Raw genomic sequence first — 18715 nt, forward strand, 5'->3', positions numbered from 1 at the left:
ATTAAAAAAATGGAGAAACTGAGGCCCATAGTGGGGAATGTACTTTGCCTAGGAGACTCATTTGGGAATAATTATCAAGTCCTTTGAACCATAAACTTTGACAATGAAGCTACATGGAACAGGGTCTGAAACATAGCAAAACTCAAACGTGTCCTGACATGATCATCATCATTTCTCTTGTGTAATTATCATCTGTGTAACTTATCTATATGGGGCAACTGACATTTAAATTTTTTTTAAAGTAGGCTCCATGCCTAGCATGGCATTCAGTGCAGGGCTTGAACTCATGACCCCAAGATCGAGATCTGAGCTGATATCAAGAGTCAGACACTTAACCAACTGAGCCAGCCTGGTGCCCTGACATTTGATCATTTTTGTCCTTAACTTTTAGTTCCTTGAAGGCAGAGAATGTATCTCATACATTCCATTTATTTTATTTACTTATTTTTTCTTTTTTAGTAATCTCTACACCTGACATGGGGTTCCAACTCATGACCCCGAGATCAAGAGTCACATGCTCCACCAACTGAGCCAGCCAGGCACCACAACAATACAAGTTGGTTTTTAAAGCATATGCTATAAGGGGTCCTTGGTTGGCTCGGTTGGTGGAGCATGTGACTCTTGATCTCGGGGTCATGAGTTGGAACCCCATGTCAGGTCTTTTTTAGTAGAGATTACTAAAAAAGAAAATCTTAGGGGCTCCTGGGTAGCTCAGTTAGTTAAGCCTCTGCCTTCGGCTCAGGACATGATCCCAGGGTCCTGGAATCTAGCCCCTTAGGAGGCTTCCTACTCAGTGGGGAGCCTGCTTCTCCTGCTCCCCCTACTCGTGTGTGCACTCACTCTCTCTCTCTCTCTCCCCCTGTCAAATAAAGAAATAAAATCTAAAAAAAAAAAAAAAAAAAAAATTAAAAAATATTTAAGAAAATCAGCTTTTATTGAAATATAATTCCCATATCACAAATTCACCCACTTAAGGGCACCAGGTGGCTCAGACAGTTAAAAGTCCTACTTTGGCTTAGGTCATGATCATGAGGTTCTGGGATTGAGTCCTGCATTGAGCTTCCTGCTCAAGGGGGAGCCGGCTTCTTCCTCTCCCTCTGCCCCTCCCCCCTTCTCATCCTCTCTCTCTCTCCCTCTCTCAAACAAGTAAATAAAATCTTAAAAAACAAAACAAAACAAAAAACTACCGGGACACCTGGGTGGCTCAGCGGTTGAGTGTCTGCCTTTGGCGCAGGGCGTGATCCTGGAGTTCTGGGATCGAGTCCCGCATCGGCATCGAGCTCCCTGCATGGAGCCTGCTTCTCCCTCTGCCTGTGTCTCTGCCTGTCTCTCTCTGTGTCTCTCATGAATAAATAAATAAAATCTTCAAAAAAAAAAAAAACCTACCCACTTAAGTTGTATGATTCAAATAAAAATATATGAAGAAAATTAACAAGTGTACGATGGTTTTTGGTGGATTCACATCTACTACGATCACTACAATCAATGTTACATTTTTATCACCCCTCTGTACTCATTAACAATCAATCACTCTTTGTGCTTTGCTCCTCTCAGGTCTTGGTAACCACTAAGCTATTTTCTGCCTTTATGGTTTTGCTTGTCTGCACATCTCATATAAATAGAATCCTACACTATGTGGCCTTTGGTGAGTAGCATCTTTCACCAGACCTAAAGTTTCAAGATTCACCCATGCAGCATACATTCCTTCTCACCATCGGATAATGCTCCGCTAATGGAAACCTCACATTTTGTTCACCCATTCATCAGTTGGTAGACATTTGGATTGTGTCCACTTTGGGGCTCTCATGAAGAGGGTTACTATGGACAATCACATGTAGGTTTTTGTGTAGACATATGTCTTCAGTTCCTTTGGGTATCTATCTCTGAGTGGAGTTGCTGAGTCATGTGGTAACTCTTATAGGAGCTAGATTGTTTTCCACAGGACCTGCTCCATTTTACATGGTATCTTACAATATTTTGTATCCTATATTAGTTTAGAACTTTTGGTTGCAATAGATTGGTCTACTTCAGGAAAGGGTGGGCTTCTGGTAAAAAGATTCATAGGAATCTTCCCTGTGGCATAATCTTTTATTTTTTTTTCTCTGTAATCCAAAGAGTGGATTAAAGAAGCCTCATTGGAGGAATAGACTCAGGATCATATCCTGTCACCCACTTGGCTGTGCTGCCATCCTGCTGCTCCCGGGTGCCCTAGGTGGATCCCCACCTTTGTGCCCTCTGCCTGCAGGGCCTGTTCCTCAGATATTTTGAGGGCTCCTGTCTTGTCACCATCCTTGCATCACCTCAAATGTCATCTCCTTTCAGGAACCTGACCTGATATTCTAAGGTAGCCTCACCAGTCCCTGTCACCCTGTAATTATTTCCTTCATAGCATCGGTCTTTCTATAATTATTTTTGCTTACTTCTGTTTTCCCTTTGAGATTCTCCATCACTCTTTCCTGTCTCTCCATTGCCCTCTCCCAGAACTCAAGCTTTATGGGAGCGAGTCTGTCTGCATCCTGCCATTTCCAATCCTATGATAAGTGCATGTGAGTGTTACTTTATGGTAAAAGGGACTTTGGAAATGTGATTAAGGATATTGAGCTGGAGAGAGCATCTGGAATTATCTGAATGGGCCCAATATAACCATAAAGGGTCCTCATAAGAGGGAAGCTGGGAGTGTCAGAGTCAGAGAAGATGTGACAACGGAAGCCGAGGTGGGAGTGATGGGACTGCTGGCTTTGAAGACAGAGGGGGCCTTGAGCCAAGGAATGTGGGCAGCCTCTATAAGCTGGAAAGGCAAGGAGACAGATTCTTCCCTCCAGAAGGAATGTAGTCTTCAGTGTTAGCCCCATAAGACCCATTCCAGTCTTCTGACATCCCAAACTGTGAGATTATAATAGATTTGTGTTGCTTTAAGCCACTCAGTGGCAATTTGTTACAGCAGCTATAGGAAATAAACAGCACTTAATAAGTACTTGGGAAAAAGGTAAGTGAATGAAGGCCTCCCAGGCACTCAGTGTTCTCCTGGCCTTGGCCATACAGTCACAGCACTCTACCAGGCCTCCAGCAAAGTTAGCACTTTGCCCTCCACCAACTTTTTTTTTTTTTTTTTAAGATTTTATTTATTTATTCATGAGAGACACAGAGAGAGAGAGAGAGAGAGAGAGAGAGAGAGAGGCAGAGACACAGGCAGAGGGAGAAGCAGGCTCCATGCAGGGAGCCCAACGGGGATTCGATCCTGAGACTCCAGGACCATGCTCTGGGCCAAAGGCAGGTGTTAAACTGCTGAGCCATCCAGGGATCCCCCTCCACCAACTTCAATTACTTTCTCTCTCTCTGGGTCTCTGTGGGCCATCTTGTTTCCCTTCCTGGCACCTACCAGCTTCTCACTCTCTATCCACTCTCTACTGTTCTTGGTCAAACTCATTTGTCTTTATATATATGAAATACATTGTCCTTTTCTCATAATTTGGTTCCTTTTTTCTGTCTTTATGTGCCGCTCTATTATATCCCATCTCTTCCACAGTTCCTATCTTCACATCCTATCCGCTGGGGGTCTAATCGTGTCTCAACTTGTCTGCTGAGTCCTAGCTCAAGGACGACTGTTTCTGGGGGCTATACTTGGGGACCCTAAGAGTCCAGGACCTCACTTCCCGTCCTTACATTGGCATTTCACCCCAAGACCCACTAGGCCCTCCCTCTTCGGGCTCTCGCAGTATCAGTGTGCACTTAACTGGTTTGGTTTTCAGTTCCAGTTTTGTTTTTTGGCATGTGGGGATTTCCCTCACTTTCTTGTGAACCCAGTTTTTCGCCTGAAAGAGTATTTATTATCTTTTACTCAGAATTGTCAGATGTTTTTGTAGGACGGCAGGATGTTTCAGGTTCTCTGAGTTTGCTGTATTGCTGGGGAGGAACTGCTTTCATTTTTCTTGTTCAGTATCTTCTCTGCCTCCTAGCTGTGAATATTCACTTTTTGTTCTTTGGGTTCCACCCTAGTCCGTCCTATCTGCTCTTCATCCCTCCTGCAATTGCTTTTGTTAACTAGCTGATTCATGCCATAGCTCTCTCTTTATTTTCAAGTGTATTTATCTATTTAAGTAATCCCTACATCCAACCTGCACTCAAATTCATGACCCCCGAGATCAAAAGTCACATGCTCTTCCAACTGAGCCAGGCGGGCACCCCCCCTATAGTTTCGAATTCAAATTCACACCAAATGGAAATCTGACAAGTCAACCTGTTTCCTGTTTGGCCCAATCTCTTTGCACCCAGCCACCTCAGAAACCACCAGCCACCCCATGCATTGGCTGCTTGGGGGAGCTGATGCCCAAATGTGAGCCAATCAGCAGTGGCGTGAGCAGAAGTAACATGTTACATGGTACCAAAGACAGTGACTTCTGCCCTTCCTTTAGAAGGGACCGTAGGTGGGGCAGTCATCATAATTGACGTATTGGCTAATCTTTTTTTTTTTTTTTTTTTATAATGGCTTAACCTTATAACAGACTCTGCAATCCAGTTGGTTGATAATAGCCAGAGGGTGGTTTAAAAAAAATTTTTTTTTAAGTTTGAATCTTCACTTGACATATACGTTCACCCCTGGCATAGATATTGTTTTCATGCCCCAACACATCCATTCCTCCGATGTTTCTACTCTATAATTACTAAATAATTAGAAGAAGGTTTATCCTTTAAATAAGCTCACTGTCATCACTTTAAAACCTAACTTCATTAAAGAAAAAAAATCTGTAATTCCAGGGATGGGGTCAGCCAACCTTTAAAGGCCCTTGAGACTCCATGTGATGGGATGCCATGGAGCCAATAAAACGTAATGAAGCTGCATAGCCTGTCCCAGTGTGAAAAGATCTTCCGGATACATGCCAGAAGCGAAAAAAGTTAGGGGCAGAGCAAAGGGTACAGTATACCATCATCTGCATTACAAAAATGTATCTATATGTATCTATGTGTGTTGATTTGTAAAGGCATCTCTTAAATAATACCTAGGAAATTGAAAATGGTGGTTGGCTCTGGGAGAGTAGTTGGGTGGCCCAACGACTTTGCCTGGCATCTTGTTTGTGGAATTTAATTAATTAACAGATTTTTTTGAGAGAAAGAGAGGGATAGGGGAGGGGCAGAGGGAGAGAGAGAGAGAGAACCTCAAGCAGGCTCCATGCCCAGCGTGGACCCCAACGTGGGGCTTGATCTCACAACCCTGAGATCATGACCTGAGCTGAAATCGGATGCTTAACCAACTAAGCCACCCAGGTGCCCCTTGTTTGTGGAATTTAAAAAGAAAGAAAAGGGATGTCTGGGTGGCTCACTGGTTGAGTGTCTGCCTTTGGCCCGTGACGTGGTCCTGGGGTCCTGGGATCAAGTCCTGCATCGGGCTCCCTGCAGGGAGCCTGTTTTTCTCTCTGCCTCTGTCTCTGCCTCTCTCTATGTCTTTCATAAATACATAAATAAAATTTAAAAAAAAGAAAAAGAAAAAAGGAAGGAAAAGAGGAGGGACAGAAATGTAAAACAAAGCCAAGGTGGGAAGATTTTGTGGGAAAGTCCTCAAATCTATTCTTCTCTAGAGGAGAAGGGGTGGGGTTCAATCTGGTTCCTCAAGGCCATCATCTCACAGACCATCACCTTCCCACTTGTCACTTGAATTTATCCTGGGGAAGAGTGGGGGATTTGATTCTCAGTTCTATATACTTAGCCTGGCAGAAAGGCTTGGGGTTATGAAAGAGAATGTAGGGGCCAGAGAGTCACTCTCCTTGCTCAGTGACTTTAAGCATTTGACTGTGAATCACAGTGACAAATATATTTCACACTGTGATTCAGTATTCACACTTCTATATATACTTGAGATAAAAATTTTAAGAAACAATACGTATTATGGGAGATCCACTCTGATATTTCATAAAATTGCATCACAGTGTTTTAAAATAGTGGGCAAATCCATGGTGTTGATTTCCAGACCCACGAATGGGTTTTAACTCACCATCTGGAAAACATATTGTCTCATGAAGCCAACTCCAGTACTGCCTTTTGGAGACACTGATGTGGCCATCTTCAAAGACATCTTTTCTCATCTGAAACAAAAAGCTCCAACTTTGGTGATTCTTTTCATTTCAGACCTTTGAGCTCCCTTAATCCAAACTATAACCATTGCTAGAGAACATCTCTGTTTCCTCTCATGGCCATCTCTGGTCCTAATCCTCTGCTAGTGCTGGGAGGGTCCAAAGTTTGACATCGTTGAGTTCATTTAGAAAGATTTCCTTAAAGGGGCGCCTAGGTGGCTCAGTGGTTGAGCATCTGCCTTCAGCTAAGGTTGTGATTATGGGGTCCTGGAATTGAGACCCACATCAGGCTCCTTGTGGGAAGCCAGTTTCTCCCTCTGCCTATATCTCTGCCTCTCTCTCTGTGTGTCTCTCAGAAATAAATAAGTGAAATCTTTTTTTTTTTAAAGATATTTATTTATTCCTGAGAGACACAGAGAGAGAGAGAGAGAGGCAGAGACATAGGCAGAGGGAGAAGCAGGCTCCATGCAGGGAGCCCAATGTGGGACTCGATCCTAGGTCCCCAGGATCACTTCCTGGGCTGAAGGCGGCGCTAAACTGCTGAGCCACCCAGGCTGCCCAATAAGTGAAATCTTTAAAAACAACAACAACAAACCTTCTCTATTATCCTAATAGTAAAAAAAAGAAAGAGGAAGAAAGACTTCATTAAAGGGGTACCTAGGTGGCTCAGTTGGTTAAGCATCTGACTCATGAGATCTTGATCTCAGAGTTATGAAATCCAGGCCTGCATCAGGTTCCTCACTGGGCATAGAGCCTGCTTAAGATTCTCTCTCTCCTTCTCCCTCTGCTCCTCCCCCACAGCCCCCTTTTCTCTTAAAAAACAAACAAACTTCATTAATAAGATCTCTGTTTCTTTCTTTATATTTTATGATTACTAGTACCTGTTAAAATGTTGTTTTTAAGAAAGAGGTACAAGGAAATTCATTGTAATAGTAAAAGGAAACAAACGGAATGTCTACTAATAACATCTACATACTTATGAAAAAGCATGACGGGTCTCTATGTACTTCATTATAAGGTCCTTGCAAAGCAGTTTCCATGGTACATTACTAAGTGATAAGACAAGGGGCAAAACACTGTGGACAGTGCGCCCTTGTTTATAGAAGAAGCAACACATCTGTAAGTTTGTGTAGGCAGAGATTATCCTTGGAAGGACAAATAAGACAATGGTGATGGTGGGGGTGCCTGGCTGGCTCTTAATCTCAGGGTTGTGAGTTTGAGTCCCATGTTGGGTATAGAGATTACTTAAAGATAAAATATTCAAAAAAAAAAAAAAGAAAAGAAACAGAAAAAAGGAAATGGTGACGGTGGTATCCTTGGAAAGAGGAAGATCAATGAACAGGAGTGAGGAGAGGCTTTCTTTTTACTTTGTTTTGTATCTTCTGATTTTCTACCATTATTTAAAACCTTTTTCTTTTTGTATCCCCAAACATGTTGTGAAAATTACTAATTTCACAACTGCATTAACCACAATGGGCACTTAAAAAAAAGAGCTTTATTGAGATATGATTCATGTGCCATAAGGTTCACCCTTTCACAGTGTAGCCTGCAGTGTTTTTTTAGCATAACTATAGTGTCACACCATCATTACCTCTATTTAATTTCAGAATATTTTCATTCCCCGGGTAAGAAATGCTGTACTCCTCTTTTGCCGCTATCCCCCATGCACCTATTCTCCAGTCCCTAGCAACCACTAACCTACTTTTTGTTTCTTTAGATTTGCCAATTCTTTACATTTCATATAAATGTAATCATGTGATATATGTCTGGCTTCTTTCACCTAGTATGTTTTTAGGTTCACACATGTTATAGCATTTATTCCTTTTTATTGCCTGATAATATTCCATTGAGTTGGGTAACATTTTTGTTGTACCACTCATCAGTTGATGGTCCTTGGGATTGGTTTCCACTTTTTTAAAAAAAGATTTTATTTACGAGACACAGAGACAGAGAGAGTGGCACAGACCAGGCAGAAGGAGAAGCAGGCTCCACACAGGGAGCCTGACATGGGACTTGATCCCGGGACCCTAGGATAACACCCTGGGCCGAAGGTGGCGCTAAACCGCTGAGCCACTTGGGCTGCCCATTGTTTCCACTTTTGAGTATTATGCTATGAACATTTCTGTACAGCTTTTTTTTTTTTTTTTGGAAGATTTATTTTATTCATGAGAGACAGGGAGAGACAGAGAGAGAGAAGCAGCCTTCCCACAGGGAGCCCGATGTGGGACTCGATCCTGGGACTGGGATCACACCCTGAGCTGAAGGCAGACGCTCAACTGGTGAGCCACCCAGACATTCCCTCTGTACAGGTTTTTGAGTGGACTTATGTTTTATTATTTACTTATTATTTTTAAAAGACTTATTTTTTTATTTGAGAGAGAGACGGCACATGCAGGAGGGGCAGAGGGAGAGGGAAAGAATCTCAAGCAGACCCTGTGGTGAGCCAGGAGTCTGACTTGTGGCTCCAACTCACGACCCTGAGATCATGACCTGACCTGAAACCAGGAGTCAGATGCTTAGCGGACTGAGCCACTCAGGCACCCTGAGTGGACTTAACAATTTAATTTCTCTTGGGAATATACCTAGAGGTGGAATTGCTGGATCACATGGCAATTCTACGTTTCATATTTTGATGAACTGCCAAACTGTTATCCAAAATGGCAGCAGCATTTAACAGTCCTTCCAGCAGTGTATGAACGTTCCAATTTTACCTCATCCTTGTCAGTGCTTTTTTTAAAATTTTTTTAAATTTTAGTGCTCCCACAATGGGTACTTCTTAAGCATTTGGTAGCAAACAAGTTTTTCCCAAAGCAAACACACTTAATAAGTAAGTCAGAAAGAAAGAAAAAGAAAGAAAAAGAAGGAGGAAGGAAGAACGGAGGCAGAACGATAAGAAAGAAAGACAGAAAGAAGAAAAAAAAGAAAGAAAAAGACCCAGAAGTAACGAAGAATCAACTCAGAACGACAAACCGCAACTACAGCCCCACCGCAAGCAATCCAAACCTCCCGAACGAACAGACAATGAAAAAGAAAAGAAAGAAAGAAAGAAAGAAAGAAAGGGAAAAAGTGAGCTGGGCTTAAGATACTTCCACCTGCATGGAGTCATTTGCAGGGTGTGGGGAGGCGCAAGCCTATGGCAGCCAGCCCAGGTGCCAATTTCAACTGGTCCATGCGACATGTCTGGAACAAAAATCACAGGTCACCGACCCCTGTTGTAGGTTTAAAGCAAGAGTTGTGAGCAAGGTTACTCTGAGTCAGAAGGCTCAGGCTGCTTTTTACTAACTAAAACTTTGCCTTAAATGTGATGCTTCACATTTAAGGGGTTTTCCCCTTTTCAGCAAAACAACAAATAAAGCATTCATTGATTCCAAGTTTCTTCTGCTGTCTGACCCCCCTCAGCTGTGCGTCCTCCCTAGCAAGTGGAGAGGTTCAGAGTACACATAGCCTGGGGTGGAATCTGGATAATCTGGATACGTGCCAGCTCATTTTCAGATCAGGTATTTCAAAACAGAGTTTTAGGCATGTGTAGGGCTTAGTATCCACCCAAGCAATCTATTTTCACTTGCAGGGCAATTTCAGACTGTAATAAATATAAGGAGGCAAAATGGGGGGAAAAGGAGGAAATTGTTACTAACCTTTGGGTATTAATCCCTGCAAACCCCAAGTTTGGAACTGCCATACACTATCATTATTAACATTTATTGGAAGTATATTTTGTGCTTGATACTTCTTTCACTGTATTGTTTTATTTAATCTTTACAGGCATGAAATAGGGTTATTTTAGTTTCCATTTTAGGAAATGGAGGCACAGAAAGTTCAGGCAACCAGTCATTATCACACAGATTTATAAGCAGCAGAACCAGCTAAGCAAGTCAGGCAGTGGGTGCCAAAGCCCACATTCTTAACCACTAGGCTATATTGTCACACAATAAAAGAAGGAAGAATGCAGGGGACTGTGAGAGGGCAGGGACAAAAGCAGAAGCTCTGGGCTACACCAAACAACTAAGAAATGTTCACTCATCTTCTCAAAGTGCATGGTTGAAATAGTAAATGAGTGGATTCCCAGATCTCCTTGCAGCAGGGAATCAGCATGGGGCTATATCTACACTACAATGAGCTGTAAGGGGACATTTGCTGTGGGGGCAGGGGGCAGTGAAGGGGGAGATGGAAAATGGTAGGAGAGAGTTTTATGTCTGAAAGACAAGTGGAGAGATATAGCATCTTTCTTGACACTCAATCACTTCTCTGCTTCCTACATTTGAACTGGAATGTGAATTGATGTGATCCTTCAGCTGTGGCAGCCGTTTTGTGGCCATGAGGCTATAAACTAAGGACAGAAGCCAGTATGCTGAAGGTGGTGGAGCAGAAGGATTGTAACCTCCTGGTTCTTTTTTTAAAGGATTTTATTCATTTATTTGAGTCAGAAAGAGAAGAGTGAGAAAGAGAGAGAGGAAGAACATGAGCTGGAGGAAAGGCAGAGAGAGAGGAAGAGGTAGACTCCCTGCTGAGCAGGGATTCCAAACTTGGCCTTGATTCCAGGACCCCAAGATCATGACCTGAGCCAAAGGCAGACACTCAACAGACTGAGCCATCCAGGCGCCCTGTCATTCTGGTTCTTGATGAACATACTCTGGAACTGTCTACCTCTAGACATATTATATGGGGCAATTAAATGTCTTTATTGTTTATGCATCTATGGAGAGGCAGTAAAGCATAATAGTTAAGATCATGAGCTTGTGAGCCTGGGTTAATATCCTCCTGACTCCAGCACTTAGTAGCTTATACCCTAGGGCAAGTTACTAACTTGTTCAATGCCTCCATAAATATTCAGGTATAAAATGGAGATAGTAAAAGACCCACTGCTAAGGGTTAGCACAAGGATTAAATGAATTAATACATATAATGGACTTTGAGTTATGTCTGGTAAATCTAAGGTTTCTTTGAATGCTGGCTAGTATTATCTTTTTTTCTGCCAGAAGTTCTTTTCCCCCAAACTTTTTTATTTTGGAAAATTTCAAGTCTACAGAAAAATTTCCATAGTACAATAAATTAGGTTTACTATTTTTTAAAATATATTTTTTGAAGATTTTATTTATCTGAGAAAGGGAGAGCACTCGAGAGAGCACAAGCAGTTTGGGAAGAGCAAAGGGAGAGGAAGAAGCAGACCCCCACTCAGCAGGGAGCCTGATGCAGGGTTAGACATAGGCTTGATCTTAGGACCCCGGGGTCATGACCTGGGCCAAGGCAGACACTTAACTGACTGTGCCACTCAGGCGCCTCTTGATTTACTATTTGGTAAAATTATGCCACATGTGTTCACAAGCACTTTCTCTCTCCGAGTATGTGTATGTGTATGTGTATTTTTCCCCATTTGAATCATTTGAGAGTAAGATGTAGGTAAGCTAGTTAGTATGATTATTGGTCTGGTAGCCTGTTACTTGCATATACAACATATGATCCAAGCTAGACCAATTGAATTTTTTAAAGATTATAAGTAATCTACATCCATGATGGGGGTCAAATTCACAACCTTGAGTGCAAGAGTCCCATGTTTCACCAACTGAGCCATCTAGGCACTCCTGGATGAATTCCTCTTTTGTTTTTTTTTTTGTTTTGTTTTGTTTTAAAGATTTTATTTATTTATTCATGAGAGACACACACAGAGAGAGGCAGAGACACAGGCAGAGGGAGAAGCAGGCTCCATGCAGGGAGCCCAATGTGGGACTTGATCCCGGGTCTCCAGGATCACACCCTGGGCTGAAGGCAACGCTAAACCGCTGAGCCACCAGGGCTGCCCTGAATTCCTCTTTGGCATTTGAGTCTTGGAATAGGATGATGAGAAGATAGAAAAAAAAAAAAAATTTGATCTCTAGATTTACTGCTGGTTCTGGAAAAGATAATCAGTACCTTTTTTTCCCCTTGTTTCTGACATTTCTGGATTTCTGGCCTGGTCCTCTAGCCTTCCCTTTGATTCTTTGAGTTCCTGCCTGTCATTTCAATCCATCCCAGATTCTATTGTTGTTGCTTGCAACCCAAGAGCCCTGACTGGCACAGCTGCCCTTGAGGAAGTGAGCATCCACCCTAGGAGAATGGAGGCAGAGGCTCTGTGAAATCAGAAATGTTGTAGGCAGGGGCGCCTGGATGGCTCAGTAGGCTAAGCATCTGCCTTCTGCTCAGGTCATGGTCCCAGGATCTGGGATTGAGCTCCACATCAGGCTCTCTGTTCTGTGGGGAGCCTGCTTCTCCCTCTCCCTGCTGCTCCCCCTACTTGTGCTCTCTGTCAACTAAGCAAATAAAATCTTAAAAAAAAAAAAAAAAAGAAAGAAAGATTTCTGGAGGGCTTTAGCTAGGTGACCTTCTAATCTCATCTTCGCAGTGTTTCTGCTTCTATGTATCCTAGGCCAAGGCAACTTTATTGAGGTAGTTTCAGGATTTGAGACTACTCTTCCTGCCTACTGAAGGTTCTCAGCCACAGATCAGCAAAAGTCCACACATGCAGAGTGTTTTATCAACTGCTGTGTACCAAACCACTGCAAAATACAGAGGTTTAAAGCACAACCATTTTATTATCTCTCAGGATATTGCAGGTTGATTTGGCTCGGTGGGTGGTTCTACTCTTATAGTCCTCTGAGCCCAGGGACTGTGCAAAAAGGCTGATTCATGTGGCTGGCAGTTACTACTAGCTGGGATCTTAACTGAGGCTGTCGACTGGAGTGCCTCACTTTTTTTTCCCTGCGGCTTGGGGTTCCCATAACATGGTGGCTGGGGTCTATGAGGAAGGAAGCAGAAGCTGTCAATCATTGTAAGGAATGAGCTAAAAGTCCTATCATATAATTTCCACCATTTCCATTCATCAAACAGTTCTCAAGCAACCCTAATTTAAGAAAGAGGAAATAAAGCTTACCTCTTGATGGAGGAGTAGCTTGTGAAAACAGGAAGGAATGATAGCAGACATCTTTACAGACTCTTTACTAGAGTATGTCACTCATTTGGCTTAGATTTTTGTCTAGAATACTGTTTCCCAGATGTCACTCATTATGGGATTATGTACAGGTTCCATAAAACCCTGCCAAAGGGCGAGTGGGTGGCTCTGTTGGTTGGGCATCTGCTTTTGGCTTGGGTCATGATCCCAGAGTCCAGCGATTGACTCCTGAGTTGGGCTCCCTGCTCATTGGGCAGTCTGCTTCTCTTGCTCCCTCACCCCCGCCCCTGCTCATGCACCCTCTCAAAAAATAAATAATTTTTTTTTTTTTTTTAAAACAACCCTGCCAAAGTCGGCACGGAAGTTGCTTCCTCCTGGAAGCCTTTTCCAATATCCTTTGAGTTAAAAGGTCTATTCTTGGGTTCTCAAACAACATGTATGTATTTAAATATATTTTTAATTCTTTATTTAAATTCAATGTAGTTAACATATTCTGTATTATTAATTTTAGGGGCAGATTTTAGTGATTCATCAGTTGCATATAACCCCCAGTGTTCATTCCATCAAGTGACCTCCTTAATGCTCAACACCCAGTTATCCCATTCCCCCCACCCACCTCTAGCAACCCTCAGTTTGTTTCCTAGAGTTCAGCATCTCTTATGGTTTGCCTCACTCTCTATTTTTGTACATTAAAAAAAAAAAGACTTTATTTATTCATGAGAGACACAGAGAGAGGGGCAGAGACACAGGCATCGAGAGAAGCAGGCTTCCCAGGGGGGAGCCAGTTGCGGGACTCCATCCCAGGACCCCGGGATTACGACCTGAGCTGAAGGCAGATGCTCAACCACTAAGCCACCCAGGTGCCCCTGTACTTATTTTTTTAATTGTTAATATCAGTTATACTTTCTGTGAACATATGTATTTTTATACATGTACATATTTTGGTTACATAAATTAACTCATTTATTATAGGCTTACAATGTCTCACATAGTAGAGCTTCTCCTGGTCTTTCAAGTCCTTCAGGCTTCCAATGGCTGACTTTACTGTGATGGCAGGAGCAGAGCTGTAGGTCCAGGTACCACTGGCTACCGTTTTCACCTGAGAACTACAACACCAGATGCCCACAGCTTCTCTTTTCATCTTGGTTTTGCCACAGAAATGACCAAGTGTACTTGGCATGCTGGCTCAGTTCAATCTTCATCGTTTTCCTATGGGAGGCACCATAATGGTCCCATATTTACCCCAGATTCCAAACTTGGTGTGTTTTGTCATGTTGCCGCAAACTAGGTCTGAGCCTAGAGAGCTGAACATATGTATATGTTAATAGGATTGACACATTGATTTATTTTTTACCTTCTTTCTTCTTTTCCCCTTTCTTAAAAAAAAAATTTTTTTATTAGAGTTCAATTTGCCAATATATAGCATAACACCCAGTACTCATCCCTTTTCTTTCTTTCTTTTTCTTTTTTTAAAGACTTTATTTATTAATGAGAGAGAGAGAAAGAGAGGGAGAGAGAGGCAGAGACACAGGCAGAGGGAGAAGCAGGCTCCACACCCTGCGCTGAAGGCAGCGCTAAACCACTGAGCCACTGGGCTGCCCTCTTTTCCCCTTTCTTTCTTTCTTTTACAAATATATATTTTTAATTTTAAAAAGATTTATTTAGGGACGACTGGATGGCTCAGCGGTTGACTCAGGGTGTGATAACGGAGTCCTGGATCAAGTCCTGCATCGGGTTCCCCACAGGGAGCCTACTTCCCCCTCTGCCTATGTCTCTGCCTCTCTCTCTGTGTCTCTCATGAATAAATAAATAAAATATTTAAAAAGTATATTTATTTATTTGAGAGAGAGAGATAAAGAAAGAGAGCACATGATGGGGGGGAGGAACCAGAGGAAGCTGGAGAGAGAATCTCCGGCAGACTCCCTAATGAGGGTAGACCTAGGGTGGGTCTTGATCCCAGGACCCTGAGGTCATGACCTGAGCAGAAGCCAAGAATCAGATGCTTAACTGACTGAGTCACCAGGTGCCCTCTTTCACAAATATTTAAATAGCTACTATAGGCCAGACACTAATCTAGGTGCTAGAGACACTGTAGTGAACTGAACAAATGTCTTGCCCTCTTGGAGCTTATGGTTTAGAAGATCTACCCCAATGACAACAGGAAGCAGAGATTTGAATGACAATAGGGAGCCAGCTAGAAAGAATGAAAATTCCAGACAGCAAATGGAATAGTAAGTGAAAGGACCTGACGCTTGCTTGGAAAGCTCAGGAAACATCAGGAATGTTAGTGTCTGGCATGGAGTAAGAAATGAGAAAAGATGTATTATCTGAGATCAGAGAGGGAAGGAGACACCGAGTAATTAGGGTCTGGGTTTTATCCTAAATGCAATAGGATGTTACTGGAATATGTTCAGGTTGGAAGCAACATCATTTAGTATGTGATTTTTCAAAGATCCCTCTGGCTACTGTATGGGGAATGGTTTATGGGATTACTAAAGGGAGAATCAAGGAGGGTGGCAGGACAGCTGTAGTTGTTCAAGTGAAAGTTCATGTGGGGTCTTAGCATTCATCTCCGGATTCTCAACATCTAACATAGTATTTATTACCTGTTGAACCCAATAGCATATACTGTCTGAGTGTGTACTATTGCTGATGTAGGGGGTGTTGAGAATACACCAGAGAACAAAAGAGACAGAAGCCCTGCCTTCGAGGAGTTTCAACCTAATGAGGAAAAGAGATATTAAATGCCATAAGTAAACAAAAATACATGGTATTTCCAATGATAAAAAGTGCTACAAAGAAAAATGAGGCAGGGAAGAGGGATAGAGAAAGCTGGGATTGCAGTGGGCAGGAATTTAAAATAGAGAAATCAGGGTACCTGGGTGGCTTAGTTCAGTTGGGAGTCTGGGTGTTGCACTCTTGGTTTAGGCTCAGGTTGTGATCTCATGGGTCATGGGATCAAGTCCTGTGTGGGACTCAGTGCTCAGAGGGGAGTCAGCCTGAAGATTCTCTCCTGTCCCTTCCCCTGGGCTCATGCATGCTCTTTCTCTCTCTCAAAAATAAATAAGTAAATAAATAAATAAATAAATAAATAAATAAATAAGATTTTTATAAAATAGAAAAGTCAGGGAAGCCCTCACCGAAGAAGTGACATTTGGACAATGATCATGGAGATGATGAGGGAGGGAGAGATGTAAACTTTCCAGGGGAAGAAGTGAACTAGGAAGAAGTAACAAATGCAAGGTCTCTGAGGCCAGGGTGTGCTAGGCATGTTGGAGGGCACCCCAAGGAGGCCAGGGGACCCGAAATACAGCAGTGAGCTGGACAAGAAATGAGAGACGACCAAGAGGAGAAAGGTTATGTGGGGCTTTGCAGGTTACTGCAAAGATTTTGGGTGACAGACCTCAAGTGACTCGGTTTTTACCAGGATCTCTCTGGCTGCTATGTTGAGAAGAGACTCCAGGTAGAAAAGCTAGAATGGAAGCACCGAGAACAGTGAGGAAGCTACTACCACAGTCCAGGTGGGAAATGGTGGTGGTGGAGCATAAGGCGGTTATTTTATTCTATTCGTTCACATGCAACACAGCACTGATTCAATAGCATTATCTAATACGTAGTCCATATTAAAATTTCCCTCCCAAAGTCCTTTTTACATTAAGGAAAAAAAAAAAAAAAAAACCCTTGATCTAATCGAGGCTTGCCTAATGCGTTTGGTTTTCACCCTTCTCCTGCTTTGATATTTTTAAGAGTCCAGGCAGGGTGTTTTGTAGCATGCTCCACATTCTGGGTTTGTTGGATTGTTTCTCCTTAGTTGGGTTCAGGTTAGCTATTTTTTAGGGACAAGGTTACTACAGAGGGGGCATAGGGCCGGTCCCATTGCATCATATCAGGAGACACATGTCAGTTTGATCTATTATTGGCGAGGCTAAGCCATAGTGTTGGTATTAGATCTTTCAGTTTAGGGGATGCCTGGGTGGCTCAGTGGTTGAGCTTCTGCCTTTGGCTCAGGTCATGATCCCAAGGTCTTGGGATGGGGCTCTCTGCAGGGAGCGGGCTTCTCCCTCTGCCTATGTCTCTGCCTCTCTGTGTGTCTCTCATAAATGAATGAATGAATGAATGAATGAATAAATATCTTAAAAAAAGATCTCTCGGTTTAGGGGTGTCTTCCAGTTGCGTCCACTGCAAAGCAAGCTACTTCATGGGATGACACGGACTGACCATACAGTGAACACACTATTGCCAAACAACCTTTCAGCCAGAGGCTTTAGCATCTAACGAACAACCTGGTGTCTTCTGACCTTGTGCCTCAGTTTGCTCATCTGAACAGCTGACCCCAAAGGGATGGATGCTTGTTTTGAGGATCGGTACCTGGCACACAATAAAAGGTTCGTAAATGCTAAATATCACGGGGCGAAAGCAAGTGGGACAAGATCAAGGGCAGGGCTAGGGCTTGTACTATCGTCCTCCGGCGCCCGCCGCAGCTGCCAGGCAGTGGGGCGGAGGAGAGCGGCCGGAGGGTCCGCCGCATCACCACCGCCAGCACCACCACCGGCACCACCACGCCCTCGCGCCCCGCGAGCCCGGCCGCGCAAGGCCCCCTGGGACCGGTAGTGCTGGGCGTGGCCTCGGGACTACATATCCCGGAGGCCCCCGCGCGCGGCTCCAGCCGCTGCCGCCTCAGCCCCTCCACAGCGACGGCGGCGGCCGCGGCGGCTGAGTCGGTGGCGGCGGCGGCGGCAGTGGCGGCGGCTGCGGGCTGAGCGGCGAGTTTCCGATTTAAAGCGGAGCTGCGAGGAAAATGGCGGCGGGCGGTGAGTGGAGATAAAGGAGGAGCGGTGGCGGGCGAGGGGGTGGAGTGCGAGGCGGAGGGAAAGAGGGCGAGTCCGGGGGCTGCCGCGAGCCGGCGGCTGCGGCTCGGCTGAGGCGCTGAGGGGCGCGCCGGGCGGGGGGGGGGGGGGGGGCGCGCTGAGGTACTTTCGGGGCGTCGGGGCCCCGCAGCCGGGGGCGGCCGGCGGCCGGGAAGGGGAGCCGAGGTGGGGCGGCAGCCGGCCCGGGGGTCTGAGGGGTCCGCACGCGGCGGGGTCGCCCCGACGGGCTGGGGGGGGCCGTGGGGGGCCCACTTTGCCCTCCCGTCCCTGAAGTTTTGTCGCCCCCCAGCCCCCGGGGCTGCCTCAGGACGCTCCCGCGCCCCCTCCTCCCGCTGCCTCAGCGCCCCCGCAGTTCTCCGGGAGAATTAGGGGGCGGGGGGGGGGCGCGGACCCCACCGACCCCCACGCCTGCCGCCAGCCGCCAGCCTCCGAGTCGCGCTCACAGTCGCCCTGCGTTTTGCGGCTCTTCTCTCTCCTGCACTTGAGAGGCGTTTTTAATATTTTAACTCGAGTTATCTGCGGAATTTCATTCTGGCCAAGGGTAGGTTCTCCACAGTTTTTCTCCGTGAAAAGGCATTTTTTTTTTTTTTCCCCCTCTACCTCTGCTGTGAAGGTTGGGGAAATGGCAAGTGGGAAGTTGGTGGATCAGATTTTGGGCGCTTTGGCTGTCTTTTATTTTTATTATCACTAGTTACTACCCCCCCCCCCCCCTCCACCACCACCTCGTCCCCATCTCTCATCTTCCCATACATTGGTTCAGTTTGTGATGATTTAAATTGTCTTGCACATGCCTTAAAAAAACAAAAAAACGAAACAGAAAACACCCCCCCCCCTCCAAAAAAACAAAAAACAAAAAACAA

The 18715-nt window shown here is 44.4% G+C and overlaps 1 protein-coding gene across 6 annotated transcripts in view; it reads left to right on the forward strand.

Annotated features, from left to right (window-relative positions):
* The first annotated feature begins 17664 nt into the window (after positions 1 to 17664).
* The window catches only part of NCOA3 (nuclear receptor coactivator 3), a 145542-nt gene continuing 144491 nt past the window's right edge, over positions 17665 to 18715 (forward strand). For 5 of the 6 annotated variants that reach the window (XM_038572538.1, XM_038572539.1, XM_038572536.1 and 2 more), the window contains exon 1: positions 17665 to 17798. The gene's annotated coding sequence lies outside the window, so the exon portion shown is untranslated. The remainder of the gene's footprint in view (positions 17799 to 18715) is intronic. The other variant, XM_038572540.1, reaches the window with a different exon arrangement.

The sequence above is a fragment of the Canis lupus genome, chromosome 24 (genome assembly GCF_011100685.1).
Source record: "Canis lupus familiaris isolate Mischka breed German Shepherd chromosome 24, alternate assembly UU_Cfam_GSD_1.0, whole genome shotgun sequence".
NCBI classification, from domain to species: Eukaryota; Metazoa; Chordata; class Mammalia; order Carnivora; family Canidae; genus Canis; species Canis lupus.